This window comes from Gobio gobio (assembly GCF_949357685.1).
Source record: "Gobio gobio genome assembly, chromosome: 16".
Lineage (NCBI taxonomy): Eukaryota > Metazoa > Chordata > Actinopteri > Cypriniformes > Gobionidae > Gobio > Gobio gobio.
The window spans coordinates 10,309,128-10,325,843 of NC_137109.1; the positions used below are offsets into that span (position 1 = coordinate 10,309,128).

The 16,716-nt window shown below is 35.3% G+C and overlaps 1 protein-coding gene across 18 annotated transcripts in view; it reads right to left on the minus strand.

The window, feature by feature from the left end:
• LOC307140223 (protocadherin gamma-A11-like) overlaps positions 1 to 16,716 on the minus strand; it is a gene marked incomplete at its 5' end in the record, with an annotated part of 277,967 nt that overhangs the window by 12,479 nt on the left and 248,772 nt on the right. The window lies entirely within an intron of this gene.

A 16,716-nucleotide genomic window follows, 5' to 3' on the forward strand; every position in this document is an offset into this window, starting at 1 on the left:
GGATTGGTGTGAAATGGTTAGTCACACACCCGCATGCACGCACGCACACACACACATTCCCATGTTTAAGGTTCCCATTATTATATTCAACTTTATATTCTATCATTCTACACTAACCCTACCCATCCCACAAAACCTTCTGCATTTTAAAATTTTCCAAAAAACGTAATTTAGTATGATTTATAAACTGTTTTCCTCATAGTGACCAAAAAATGTCACGGTCAAAGATGACTGGTATTACTATCTTTGTGGGGACATTTGGTTCCCATTATGTAGGAAATACCAGGTACACACACACACACACACACACAGACAGAGCGAGTAATAAGTATAGTGCATCTGAAACACGACTGGGATGAGCAGGAATTCAAGCATTTCAGTTTGAACACACACACACACACACACACAGTGTCCAGGATTGTTCCAGTGAGCGAGAAACAAGCTCTGTGACTAATTGGGTCAAAGACAGAAAGACCATTGTGATTCCATCCTCAGGGCAGCAAACACTCACACTGCGTTTTATCTCTATAAACTCACAAACCCCTAAATAAAACTGCATATATACTCCAATACTTAAGGACACCAGGATAAAAGCCCCTCCACTTCTAGAATTAAATTAAACCAAGTGAATACATACAGAGAGAGAGAGACAGAGACGATCAGAACTAAACAAAAGAGAGACGCTAAAAAGTCATATGATGGCATCAACATAAAATGGCATTATAGCACATTTTAGTTCTGTGATGTCACATTTCAACATGAAACAAACAAACAAAGGGCAATCATTTTTTTCAACCATGTATTAGAAACAAACAATATCAGAGGTGCACCCCCTTACGAAAAAGAAGTATACTTCAATATATATATTTTTAAAGTATACAAAGTAGATATACTTTTTATATATATTTTTAAGTATACTTGATGTGGTAAGTATACTAATATATCAATGTACTATTTGTGTCCAGGATTATTATTTCAATACTGCTTGGGACTAAATTGGCCCACTTTTTAGTAACGTTAAGTATAAGGGTAACGTTATATAAAAGTATATGCAACAGTAGGAAACTTAAAGTGCCCAACTAAGTTCACAACTACGTTTCTCATTTGTACTGCATCTGGACTACAAGCGAACTTATAAGCATACTAGTAGTTTCCTATTTTAATTAATTCATAATTTTTTTTCAGTTTATGGGATTACACTTTGAAGTGCACTCTCAGTAAACTACTAGTTTAGTAGTTTTATACTGCAAGTATAATTGTAAGTTTTCTTTAAGCGAACTTAGCATCATACTTATAGTTTACTATTTATATATTATTTTTGCACTTAAATTATACTACTTTGTTCCTATTTAGGTGTTTCTTTTTTATACTTGAAATATACATTCAACTCTTTCCATTTTAAAAACATTTTATTCTAGCGTCATGCATACTTTTTATCAACACTTGAATGTGGGTAAGTTTAATTTAAAAAAGCAACATTTAAAACAAAAAGCTGAGAAACTTGCATTTTAATCGAGGACTTCGTCTGGGTTGGATTCAAAACGATCAAAACACAGATGAAGTAGATCGAGTCCATCAACACCACCAAAGCTTCACAGCCGTTTCCTCTTCATGGGTTCGACCTTTCATCCGGTAACGTTCGGCCGTTTTTATTTATATGCTATTGAATGTTTGTCGTTTTACATTTGCGTTAGGCTAGCGTTTGTTTAGTTGGTATCAGCTTCTTCTTCGCCTGTGTTTTGATCCAGAGATTCTGGACTAGAAGATGCGCCCCCTTCCGTATAACAGTGAAAACACGGACAGCCATGGAGGGGACAGAGTAAAGTAGATTTGAAGTAAATTCCTATGTACTACACTACCAGTGGACTAGCCTACACAAAAAATCAGATTCTCAGAATTATGATCATCTTTATAAATCAATATTTTAAAACAATGTAAGTTCATAAGACAGTATGTAAAACTATGTGAAAAAAGTATTTAATAGGCTCCTCAAAAGAATAAACGCAACTACAATCCAAGTATACTTAGAATACTTAATTATACTTTGAGTTAGTACATGTATAGTCCATATACTTAGACTTTCTATCAGTAAGTCAGGTACACCTAAAGTGCAATTTTAAGTATATTTCTGAGAGGTACATAAAAAGTAGACAAAGTATACTTTCTTATTTTTAGCATGAAATAAGTATAGGCCTACTAATAGCACACTTCAATAAACTTCTTTTTCGTAAGGTTCATGCACAGACTCACAGGATGCATCAAAAGCAACACCCACAAACACCGGATGAACAAAAGCTGAAAGAACACACAACAGAGAATACACATGCTTACTGAACTATAAATGAGAACTAATATTCGTAAACCTAATAAATATACTAAAAATAAAAATATACAAAACAATTTATGAATTGCATGTTATAAAGTGATATAAACTCGCAACTTAAAAAGTCCCAATTCTGACTTTATATCTCACAATTCTGACTTTACATCACACAATCCTGACTTTATATCTCACAATTCTGACTTTATATCTCACAATTCTGACTTTACATCACACAATCCTGACTTTATATCTCACAATTCTGACTTTATATCTCACAATTCTGACTTTACATCACACAATCCTGACTTTATATCTCACAATTCTGACTTTATATCTCACAATTCTGACTTTACATCACACAATCCTGACTTTATATCTCACAATTCTGACTTTACATCTCACAATTCTGACTTTACATCACACAATCCTGACTTTATATCTCACAATTCTGACTTTACATCTCACAATTCTGACTTTAAATCACACAATTCTGACTTTATATCTCACAATTCTGACTTTACATCACACAATCCTGACTTTATATCTCACAATTCTGACTTTACATCTCACAATTCTGACTTTACATCACACAATCCTGACTTTATATCTCACAATTCTGACTTTACATCTCACAATTCTGACTTTATATCTCACAATTCTGACTTTACATCTCACAATTCTGACTTTACATCTCACAATTCTGACTTTATATCTCACAATTCTGACTTTACATCTCACAATTCTGACTTTATATCTCACAATTCTGACTTTACATCTCACAATTCTGACTTTACATCTCACAATTCTGTCTGACTTTACATCTCACAATTCTGACTTTACATCTCACAATTCTGACTTTACATCTCACAATTCTGACTTTACATCTCACAATTCTGTCTGACTTTATATCACACAATTCTGACTTTATATCACACAATTCTGACAATTCTGACTTTACATCTCACAATTCTGACTTTATATCACACAATTCTGACTTTATATCACACAATTCTGACTTTATATCACACAATCCTGACTTTATCAAACAATCCTGACTTTATATCACACAATTCTGACTTAACATCACACAATTCTGACTTTACGTCACACAATCCTGACTTTACATCTCACAATTCTGACTTTACATCTCACAATTCTGACTTTACATCTCACAATTCTGACTTTAAATCTCACAATTCTGACTTTATACCATACAATTTTGACTTTATACCACACAATTCTGACTTTACATCTCACAATTCTGACTTTACATCTCACAATTCTGACTTTACGTCACACAATCCTGACTTTACATCTCACAATTCTGACTTTATATCTCACAATTCTGACTTTACATCTCACAATTATGACTTTATATCACACAATTCTGACTTTATATCACACAATCCTGACTTTATCAAACAATCCTGACTTTATATCACACAATTCTGACTTAACATCTCACAATTCTGACTTTACATCTCACAATTCTGACTTTATATCTCACAATTCTGACTTTACATCACACAATTCTGACTTTACGTCACACAATCCTGACTTTACATCTCACAATTCTGACTTTACATCTCACAATTCTGACTTTAAATCTCACAATTCTGACTTTATATCACACAATTCTGACTTTATATCACACAATTCTGACTTTATATCACACAATCCTGACTTTATCAAACAATCCTGACTTTATATCACACAATTCTGACTTAACATCTCACAATTCTGACTTTATATCTCACAATTCTGACTTTACATCACACAATTCTGACTTTACGTCACACAATCCTGACTTTACATCTCACAATTCTGACTTTACATCTCACAATTCTGACTTTACATCTCACAATTCTGACTTTAAATCTCACAATTCTGACTTTATACCATACAATTTTGACTTTATACCACACAATTCTGACTTTACATCTCACAATTCTGACTTTACATCTCACAATTCTGACTTTACGTCACACAATCCTGACTTTACATCTCACAATTCTGACTTTATATCTCACAATTCTGACTTTACATCTCACAATTCTGACTTTATATCACACAATTCTGACTTTATATCACACAATCCTGACTTTATCAAACAATCCTGACTTTATATCACACAATTCTGACTTAACATCTCACAATTCTGACTTTAAATCTCACAATTCTGACTTTATACCATACAATTTTGACTTTATACCACACAATTCTGACTTTACATCTCACAATTCTGACTTTACATCTCACAATTCTGACTTTAAATCACACAATTCTGACTTTATATCTCACAATTCTGACTTTACATCACACAATCCTGACTTTATATCTCACAATTCTGACTTTACATCTCACAATTCTGACTTTACATCACACAATCCTGACTTTATATCTCACAATTCTGACTTTACATCTCACAATTCTGACTTTATATCTCACAATTCTGACTTTACATCTCACAATTCTGACTTTACATCTCACAATTCTGACTTTATATCTCACAATTCTGACTTTACATCTCACAATTCTGACTTTATATCTCACAATTCTGACTTTACATCTCACAATTCTGACTTTACATCTCACAATTCTGTCTGACTTTACATCTCACAATTCTGACTTTACATCTCACAATTCTGACTTTACATCTCACAATTCTGACTTTACATCTCACAATTCTGTCTGACTTTATATCACACAATTCTGACTTTATATCACACAATTCTGACAATTCTGACTTTACATCTCACAATTCTGACTTTATATCACACAATTCTGACTTTATATCACACAATTCTGACTTTATATCACACAATCCTGACTTTATCAAACAATCCTGACTTTATATCACACAATTCTGACTTAACATCACACAATTCTGACTTTACGTCACACAATCCTGACTTTACATCTCACAATTCTGACTTTACATCTCACAATTCTGACTTTACATCTCACAATTCTGACTTTAAATCTCACAATTCTGACTTTATACCATACAATTTTGACTTTATACCACACAATTCTGACTTTACATCTCACAATTCTGACTTTACATCTCACAATTCTGACTTTACGTCACACAATCCTGACTTTACATCTCACAATTCTGACTTTATATCTCACAATTCTGACTTTACATCTCACAATTATGACTTTATATCACACAATTCTGACTTTATATCACACAATCCTGACTTTATCAAACAATCCTGACTTTATATCACACAATTCTGACTTAACATCTCACAATTCTGACTTTACATCTCACAATTCTGACTTTATATCTCACAATTCTGACTTTACATCACACAATTCTGACTTTACGTCACACAATCCTGACTTTACATCTCACAATTCTGACTTTACATCTCACAATTCTGACTTTAAATCTCACAATTCTGACTTTATATCACACAATTCTGACTTTATATCACACAATTCTGACTTTATATCACACAATCCTGACTTTATCAAACAATCCTGACTTTATATCACACAATTCTGACTTAACATCTCACAATTCTGACTTTATATCTCACAATTCTGACTTTACATCACACAATTCTGACTTTACGTCACACAATCCTGACTTTACATCTCACAATTCTGACTTTACATCTCACAATTCTGACTTTACATCTCACAATTCTGACTTTAAATCTCACAATTCTGACTTTATACCATACAATTTTGACTTTATACCACACAATTCTGACTTTACATCTCACAATTCTGACTTTACATCTCACAATTCTGACTTTACGTCACACAATCCTGACTTTACATCTCACAATTCTGACTTTATATCTCACAATTCTGACTTTACATCTCACAATTCTGACTTTATATCACACAATTCTGACTTTATATCACACAATCCTGACTTTATCAAACAATCCTGACTTTATATCACACAATTCTGACTTAACATCTCACAATTCTGACTTTAAATCTCACAATTCTGACTTTATACCATACAATTTTGACTTTATACCACACAATTCTGACTTTACATCTCACAATTCTGACTTTACATCTCACAATTCTGACTTTACGTCACACAATCCTGACTTTACATCTCACAATTCTGACTTTATATCTCACAATTCTGACTTTACATCTCACAATTCTGACTTTACATCTCACAATTCTGACTTTACATCTCACAATCCTGACTTTATATCACACAATTCTGACTTTATATCACACAATCCTGACTTTATATCACACAATCCTGACTTTATATCACACAATCCTGACTTTACATCTCACAATTCGGACTTTATATCACACAATTCTGACTTTACATCTCACAATTCTGACTTTATACCATACAATTCTGACTTTATACCATACAATTCTGACTTTATATCTCACAATTCTGACTTTATACCATACAATTTTGACTTTATACCACACAATTCTGACTTTACATCTCACAATTCTGACTTTACATCTCACAATTCTGACTTTAAATCACACAATTCTGACTTTACATCTCACAATCCTGACTTTACATCTCACAATCCTGACTTTACATCTCACAATTCTGACTTTACATCTCACAATTCTGACTTTATATCACACAAATCTGACTTTACATCTCACAATCCTGACTTTACATCTCACAATCCTGACTTTACATCTCACAATTCTGACTTTACATCTCACAATTCTGACTTTACATCTCACAATTCTGACTTTACATCTCACAATTCTGACTTTACATCTCACAATCCTGACTTTACATCTCACAATCCTGACTTTACATCTCACAATCCTGACTTTACATCTCACAATTCTGACTTTACATCTCACAATCCTGACTTTACATCTCACAATTCTGACTTTACATCTCACAATTCTGACTTTACATCTCGCAATCCTGACTTTATGTCACAACTCTGACTTTACATCTCACAATCCTGACTTTAAATCACACAATCCTGACTTTACATCTCACAATTCTGACTTTACATCTCACAATTCTGTCTGACTTTATATCACACAAATCTGACTTTACATCTCACAATTCTGACTTTACATCTCACAATCCTGACTTTACATCTCACAATCCTGACTTTACATCTCACAATCCTGACTTTACATCTCACAATTCTGACTTTACATCTCACAATCCTGACTTTACATCTCACAATTCTGACTTTACATCTCACAATTCTGACTTTACATCTCGCAATCCTGACTTTATGTCACAACTCTGACTTTACATCTCACAATCCTGACTTTAAATCACACAATCCTGACTTTACATCTCACAATCCTGACTTTACATCTCACAATCCTGACTTTACATCTCACAATCCTGACTTTACATCTCACAATTCTGACTTTACATCTCACAATTCTGACTTTAAATCACACAATCCTGACTTTACATCTCACAATCCTGACTTTATATCACACAATCCTGACTTTATATCACGCAATTGCAAGTTTATATCTAGAAATTCTGAGCAAAATCTGAATTGCGCGATGTATACTCTCAATTGTGAGATAAAGTCACCATTATCTTTTAAAATGTTTTATTCTTTGGCGGAAACAAGCTTCCATATAAACCTGGCCTGTATACGAAAATGTACATCACTTACACAATTTATACATTTGTACACCCAAAATGAGCTTTTGTCCAATTTAAGCTTTTGTGAACAGTTTTGTTTGTGATGTATAACCAAGTAAACCCATAAACACACAACCCAAAACCTCTCAAACAGAACACATGACTCGCCTCACTCTGTACACATATAAACTCAACCACATCAGATTAATCAGAACAATAAGAGAGATCATAACATTATTCATGTTCAGGGACAGAGCCTTCAGACAGTAATGGCTCCTGCATATCCTCATGTGTACAAAACGTTCATTCAGCGAGGGCAGAAAGAGTGTGGAGCGAGAGAGCGGGAAGGTTACATCCGCCAGCAGCAATGTCAGAAAATTAAACAAAATCTTCCATAATGAGGCGTCTGTGTTTCTCATGAGTATACTGCACATCGCATAAACTAGAATCTGAAACAGTATGCAATGTTCAACAATAAACATATCAAACAGTAGTATGTTACATTGTTGCCATCTAACCTCACTGTGTTCCATTTAGAATTCAAGATTCTTTAGAGTGTTTATAATTGCAACCATCGCCATGGTGATCAGAATGAGGTCACACAACTTCACCATGCCATTAACTCAAAGTCAAAGTTGAAGGTGGGTAGTGTCCTCTCAAATAATGGTATTTACATACTGCATATTTATACAAATAACACACAATAGATGTGTCATGCTCCCAAACACACATATACACACACACCAAATACGCCTAAAGGACTGTGTGACATCTGTAAACAAACATAATGCTCTGCACACATGGCAAAGCAGGATGAAACACACCTATGTATATACATACACACACACACATACAATACCACAAACACTATTGCAAAATGTGTATGTACCAAATCAGTCAAGCTAAAAGCCTTTAAAAAAATCAAAAAGGAATATGACTGACTCTAAATTCTGATTGAGCCAAAGACATCGGATTGTATGCACACATTCAGCTTACAGATTCTGATCTATATAAGCCCACGTGGAAGAATTTATTATTCTTATAACTATAATTCGCAAAACATTTGGCCTTAATCTGTAGCTTTACATCTGGCGCACACACACATGAACCACATTTGGACCAGTAGATCAAATCTGAGGGATCCTGTGAAGGAACAAACTAGATTTATCCAAGACATCCTTCCTCATAGATCACACGGAAAACCTCTGTGTGTGTGACTTACATCCTGACCACACAATAGAGAAACATCCCCCACCGTATTTTAAACACTGAACAGGAAGGTACCTGATTCCGTAAAGATCTAGTTTTCTTTGTATATCTTATAAACACACTAACATGCCGCTCTGTGTATAAACTGTACACACATTATCACTCAAAACAGAAGGGCACATGCATACATGACTAGAGACATTTTCACTAATTAATTAACGACTCTTCTGATTAGTAAGCGACTACCTAGCATCATGATTGTGAGATTTGCACAGATTAATTCAGTTTGTTTCTGATTATACTGATCAGGGTGGTCACAGCTAAAAAAAAGAATAAAAGTAGGACACTACAAGAGCTTCAGTGAAAAGCAATGGCAACACGATCAAAGGGATCAAAGTGAAATGGTTCATCTGAAAACATGGACAAATCTGGAAAGTCGTGAAATATGTTTACCGTCATAACATGACCACAGGAGGTCAACAAATCCAGAAAGTAACAAATCTCCAGATGTTTGTCAGAAGATTGGAGCCTTTCCTACGAATTTGGTCATAAACCTGCCAGGCATGTATTAAATTGGGGTTTTTACATAAACATTGGAATATAAACAGATGAATCTCACAGAAATATGTCCAGGACACATCGTACATTTAAACTAAAAGCCAGGTAAAGACGAAGGATTAAGTCAATTGTATGAACATCTTAGATGATTTTCACAGAATTTTTGAGTACATTTTTTTAAATTCTTTTAATGATGATTCTCATTAAATTCTTATTCAATATAAAAAACATTTTGCTTTACAGTTATGAGTAAACGGTGCTTAATTGTTATAAAAAAATGCGAGCAATTTTATGTTCCTGTTCTTATTCAATATATATATATATATATTATTAGGGCTGTCAATCAATTAAAAATTTATTATCTAATTAATTACAAACTCTGTGATTAATTAATCTAAATTAATCGCATACATATTTTTTTGCTGTGAAAGTATTTCAATTAGTGACATTAAAGTTCAAAAATGCTTTTATTATTGTTTTCACTGTTCAAATATTGGCCATACCAATAAACAATATGACCTAATATGCTGAGGAAATAAATTCAAAAGTGCTTCAGGAAGAAGATTTTTTTCCACTGTACATACAAGGTAACTGGTCTGCAGGACATTGTGAACCATTTAGCAAGGGAACATACAGATTTGCTAAATTTGCTTTTCAGTGTTTACTCCAATGTGTTTTGAAGATGACGTTGAATGATAGAGTTGGTATCATGGGATGTGCTAGGTCGTACCTCCGGATTAACGTTAACGGCCCCACTTTATATTAGGTGGCCTTAACTACTATGTAGGGGAGAACCGGGGCGAAAGTAACACGGGACGAAAGTAACAACGCAATTTTCTCCGAGCCCTGAATACATTTGCATTTCAAGCTATGACAGCACGTTCAGCAAACAACCCTTGCCAAATATCATGTGATTCCGTCATTGTTTCCCGCGGTTAGGTCCAAAATGCTGCAAGTAAATTAATGAAGCGGTACTTTTTTTTCTAATTACAAGTTGTGTTTCTTGTTTCATGCGTCACAGTAATGATCAGTCTATGGGTTATTTAGTTCTGTTACACACCCTGAAGGTTTGTCTTTTCAGAGTTTTTCAGTATAAAAGTAAATCGTGTTTAAATGTCAGGACTTCCTGTCGGGACGAAAGTAACACTTGTCACTTTTGTCCCGCTATTATATACAGTGTTTCCCCTACAATGTATTCATAGCGGCGCAGCGCCGCTGCAAAATCTTCACATGATCAGTAATATCACGACATTCACTTACACACTGTAAAAGAGAGAGAGAGAGATTGACGATTGCCAGAGAACTAAACAAAAATGTAGTCTGCTTACACTTTAGGGCTGTGATATTAATCTTATTTTCGCTTTATTTTTATTTTCCCCAAGGATTATGAAAAGAAGATATGAGGTAAAGCTATTATAAACTATACCCGCGTTCCGTCTAGCGCAACTTCCTTCCCTTCACAGCGCGCGCTGTCATTTCTCCCCAAACATGCATTAAACGTCAGATTCAGCACAATTCGTTATTGGTGTCAAATGCTCTCTCCACTTTGGCTAAATTGCTAAATAGCACAATAATCCGCGCAATAGACGCCGTTTCCAAGTTCAAGGCGGGGGTATGTGTATGTGTATGTGTGCGCGCGCACGCTGCGAAACGGACCGACTTGCGCGACTAAACCATCAAATACACAACAAATAGCCTATATCTCAAAATGACCGGCATGGAGAGTATTCACTTAAACACAAATTTATCTTAAATGGCCGTAAATAGTTGGGAGAAATCAATGGGAGAATGATATGATTAGATCTCCATTTTGGTCTTAAAGGGGCAGCATCTAATAAACCTGCTGACGATTGAGCCATTAATGTGAATCAAACAACAAAAGGCAAAGAGAAAATTACTTCCAGCTCTTGTATGTTATGTGATGCTCTTTTCTTTTTTTTTCTTTTTTTGATTAATAAAAAGTTACAAAGAACATCGTGTAATAATATTTCACAATATTTTAGGTTACTGAATGATTACATTTTTGATTAAATAAATGCAGGCTTGATAAGCATAAGCAAAAACATAAAATAGTATCCAAACTTTACACACACACAAAACTTTTGTTAATTTTTTACATTTGCCCCTTAGGAACTTCTGCACATCCCTGGAGGTTAGTGAAGTAAAATAGGCTGTAAGCTAGTCACCTTTTAAACTAATGAAAATTTTAATTAGGATTTTAATGTTCAAAATGTCCATTTCTATCCACAAAACTTGCCAGAAGTCATGGTTTAAGATGTTATTTAAAAAAAATTATTCCGGAGGTGGATGCCCCCAGACCCCCCACGCACGACTTGGTAACAACCTCCGGCACGTAACAGCACCGCTGCTGGAAAAATGTATAGGGGAAACAATAATGCATATTATGCAAATTTAATTTAATTTAATTTTTATATTGTTCATACTGTTGAAGAAAAAACTTATCAAATAGATTGACATTGCAAATAAAAAATATTCTAAACAATTCAAGTTTGTACTGTCAGGTTACATTTGAAACATTTGATGAACTTTAACATATAAAATGAAAACGTAATTTAATACTTTTTTTGCAAAGATAAAGGACAAAATATGTTTGCAGTTACATACTAACAAGGTCATAGTCAGGTATGTTTAATAAAAACAAGAGTAGCACCAAAAAATCTAGCTTGTATTGTTGTGTTACTTTTGACCCACCTGATGGGGTCAAAAGTAACAATGTGCAGCTTATGTTCAAAGTGAAATTATACTGTAGTCGTTCTACATTTGTACAAAATACCACCTGCTATTGATAGACCACACTTGTGAGTTATTGGCCACAGCAAAAATATATCTCGGTCTAAATCATTATCTTTTAAAATTACGATTTTCTGAAAAATGGTACTTTCATCCCTGCTCTCCCCTACTTATATAAAAAAAATAAGTACAATGTACTTATTGTGTTTATATTGTATACAAAACATTTTTGCTGATATTGAGGTGGGATACGGGTAAAGTTAGGGACAGGTGTGGTGGGATGGGTCAGTTTAAGGGTAGGGTTAGGTGTAAGGGAAGTGTCAACAGTGTAATTATAAATGTAACTACAGAAATTAATTACAGATGTAATTACATGCAGGTATTATTAAAAATGTAAGTACAATGTAAAAACATGTCATGTTCATGTCAGTCATTTTATGTTCCTATTCTTATTCAATTATATACTATATATGTTTTTTTACTTTACAGTAATGAGAATTGGGAGTAAACTGTGCTTAAAGGGTTAGTTCACCCAAAAATGAAAATTCTGTCATTTATTCCTCACCCTCATGCCGTTCCACACCCGTAAGACCTCCGTTCATCTTCACAACACAAATTAAGATATTTGAAATCCGATGGCTCAGTGAGCATATCCAGCAATGACATTTCCTCTCTCAAGATCCATTAATGTACTAAAAATATATTTAAACCAGTTCATGTGAGTACAGTGGTTCAATATTAATATTATAAAGCGACGAGAAAATTTTTGGTGCACCAAAAAAACTAAACAACGACTTATAGTGATGGCCAATTTCACAACACTGCTTCAAGAAGCTTCGGAGCGTATCGAATTAGCGGTTCGGATCGACAAAGTCACGTGATTTCAGCAGTTTGCCGGTTTGACACGCGATCCAAATCATGATTCAACACATGGATTCATAATGCTCCGAGCTTCATAAAGCAGTGTTTTGAAATCGGCCATCACTATATAAGTCGCTATTTTAGTTTTTTTGGCGCACCAAAAACCTTCTCGTCGCTTTATAATACTAATATTGAACCACTGTACTCACATGAACTGATTTAAATATGTTTTTAGTACATTAATGGATCTTGAGAGTGTAAATTACATTGATGCCTATACAGGCCGTTCTGAGCCATCGGATTTCAACAAAAATATCTTAATTTGTGTTCCGAAGATGAACGGAGGTCTTATGGGTGTGGAACGACATGAGGGTGAGTAATTAATTACATTTTCATTCCTGGGTGAACTAACCCTTTAATTGGCATGAAAAGCAAGTCATTTTATGTTCCTAAAAGTTTTCTTAAAGGGTTAGTTCACCCAAAAATGAAAATTCTGTCATTAATTACTTACCCTCATGTCGTTCGACACCCGTAAGACCTCCGTTCATCTTCGGAACACAAATGAAGATATTTTAGTTGAAATCTGATGGCTCTGAAAGGCCTCCATTGGCACAATGCACGGTTCACTCTCAAGACCCTTAAAAGGTACTAAAGACGTCGTTACAAAGTCCATCTCACTACAGTGGTTCTACAATAACTTTACTGATAATAGTTTTTGTGCGCAAAAAAACCCTAAATAACGACTTACATAGTGATGCCGATTTCAAAACAAGGCATCATGAAGCTTCGAAGCGTTATGAATCAGCGAGCCGATTCAGCAGTTTGGATCGCCAAATTTCAGCAGTTTGGCGGTTTGACACGCGATCCGAATCATGATTCAGCTCACTGATTCATAACGCTTCTAAGCTTCATGATGCCGTGTTTTGAAATCGCCATCACTATGTAAGTCGTTATTTAGGGTTTTTTTGCGCACAAAAACTATTATCGCCGATTCATATTTATTGTAGAACCACTGTAGTGAGATGGACTTTGTAACGACGTCTTTAGTACCTTTTAAGGGTCTTGAGAGTGAACCGTGCCATTGAGCCAATGGAGGCCTTTCAGAGCCATCAGATTTCAACTAAAATATCTTCATTTGTGTTCCGAAGATGAACGGGTGTCGAACGACATGAGGGTGAGTAATTAATGACAGAATTTTCATTTTTGGGTGAACTAACCCTTTAAAGTACAATATCATCAAGATATATTCATGACAGGTTGTGTGAGATTCACCCTTAAAAAGTTTGAAAGAAAGTAGGGAAAGGGGAAATTAAAGTTGAAAAGGTGTTTTTTTTTATCAGGGTGAAAAAGAAAAGGTAAGAAATCAAGAAGAAGAGTAACAAGGATTGTCAACATGATTATTGTGTGTCCAGGATCTGCTATGGACCAGGACCACACACACACACACACACACACACACACACACACAGCCCTCTCTCTGTCCTCTGGTCCATTAACATTTCTTCCATTTCTATTGAAACATAATTCCCACCTCCTCTCTCTCTCTCTCTCTCTCTCTCTCTCTCACTCACTCACACACACACACACACACACACACACACACACACACACACACACACACACACACACACACACACACACACACACACACACACACACACACACACACACACACACACACACACACACACACACACACACACACACACACACACACACACACACACACACACACACACACACACACAGAGAGCACGTGTCATGATAGCAGAGCCAGATGGCAGCCCAGAGACCCGAGAGACTAAATGACTCCCAAGAGACTTAGCGATGGGACATTACATCCAGGATGGAGAGAATGGGAGAAAGAAAGATGAAAATCTCCTTTTCTCATGCTCATCCCTCCATAGACATAAACACAGGAGATTATAGAGGAATTCAGTTTCAACAAACAGCAAACTCATATAACACTTGCCCAGAACTCTACAAATAACCACTTCACATGCCATAGAGAAACTTGCAAATGTAAACGGACAATTTCCTACACAAGAATTCAAGGAAATGAGAATCGTCAATCACAGCCGCCTATAGGATAACCCAGATGTGACACGCTCACACGCGCAAAGTAGGTCACATGACTCAGACGTGTGGAATCAATAACACGGGTTCAGCACAACAGGAAGTCAGGGGTCAATGAATGCCCTCTGGAATCCTGTTATTCCGCCACCTCTTTCTTCCACTACCTACTTCCTCTTTCCCTCTTTCCCTCTCTCCATCCGTCATATTCCCGCCTTTTCCTTCCCCCATCCAAAACCTCATTCCTATCTGTCGGTCTGTTCCTCTTCCTGTCCATCTGTTGTCCATGTCTCTTTCAACCTCGCTTTAGAGCTTCTGTTCTGTATATTCTTTAATGTCTGCTCTATAATTCTGTTTGCTTCATGTCTTCCACCTAAACCAGTGGCTCTCAACAGATGGCTCACAGACCGCGGGGGGAAACAATGCTAATTGCACATAATAAATTGCAGCTAATCCCATATGACCATGTATGGTTTGGTTATATGAGATTAGCTACATTTTATTACTTACATTTAGCATTGTTTTCCCCTGCTGTCCATGACTCATCATCTGAGAACCAGGGGGCAGATATTTTTGTTTAGTTTTGTACGATAAACAATTTTGCTACAAGCATCGCCACTTGATGTCTAATGTAAATTCTGGGTCCTTAAGCAAAAACTGTTTTTTTTTTGTACCACTAATCTAAATCTGTTTTCCCTTCTGACAACCATGTTTCCAACTCTAAAATCCCAAAGTTCATGTTATTCTGATACTCTCTAAGCCTCTTTCCTTACTGCGCCCTAATTTTCTCCTCCCTTCTTGTCTGACACCATCCAGACTTTTGCTAAACGCTTTTCTTTTTGTTCTTAATATATCTGCACCCTTTTCCCTTGACTTCCCGCTTTCCCTCTGTTCTTCCTCCCTCTTCCTGTATAGTCACAGGACTCACACCCTGCCAATCTATAGCAGTTTTTGGGAGCCGGTTGCCAAAACATAAAAACTGCACTATGACGTACACTTTATACTAGAAGCATATTTACCACATTACCCAGTTGCATCACTCAAACTAAAACTATGCTCCTAAAACATTGAGAAACCCATGGCTTCAACATGAGTATTAAACAGCCCTGAGGTATTTTCCACCTAAACTACCGGCCAAAAGTTTGGAAGCAAAATGTTTTCGAAAGAAGTTTCATCTGTTCACCAAGGCTGCATTTATTTGATCAAAAATGCAGTAAAAATAGTAATATTGTGAAATATTATTACCATTTAAAAGAAATGTTTTCTGTGTGAATATATTGTAAACATTTAATTTATTCCTGTGATCAAAGCTGAATTTTCAGCATCATTACTCCAGTCTTCAGAGTCA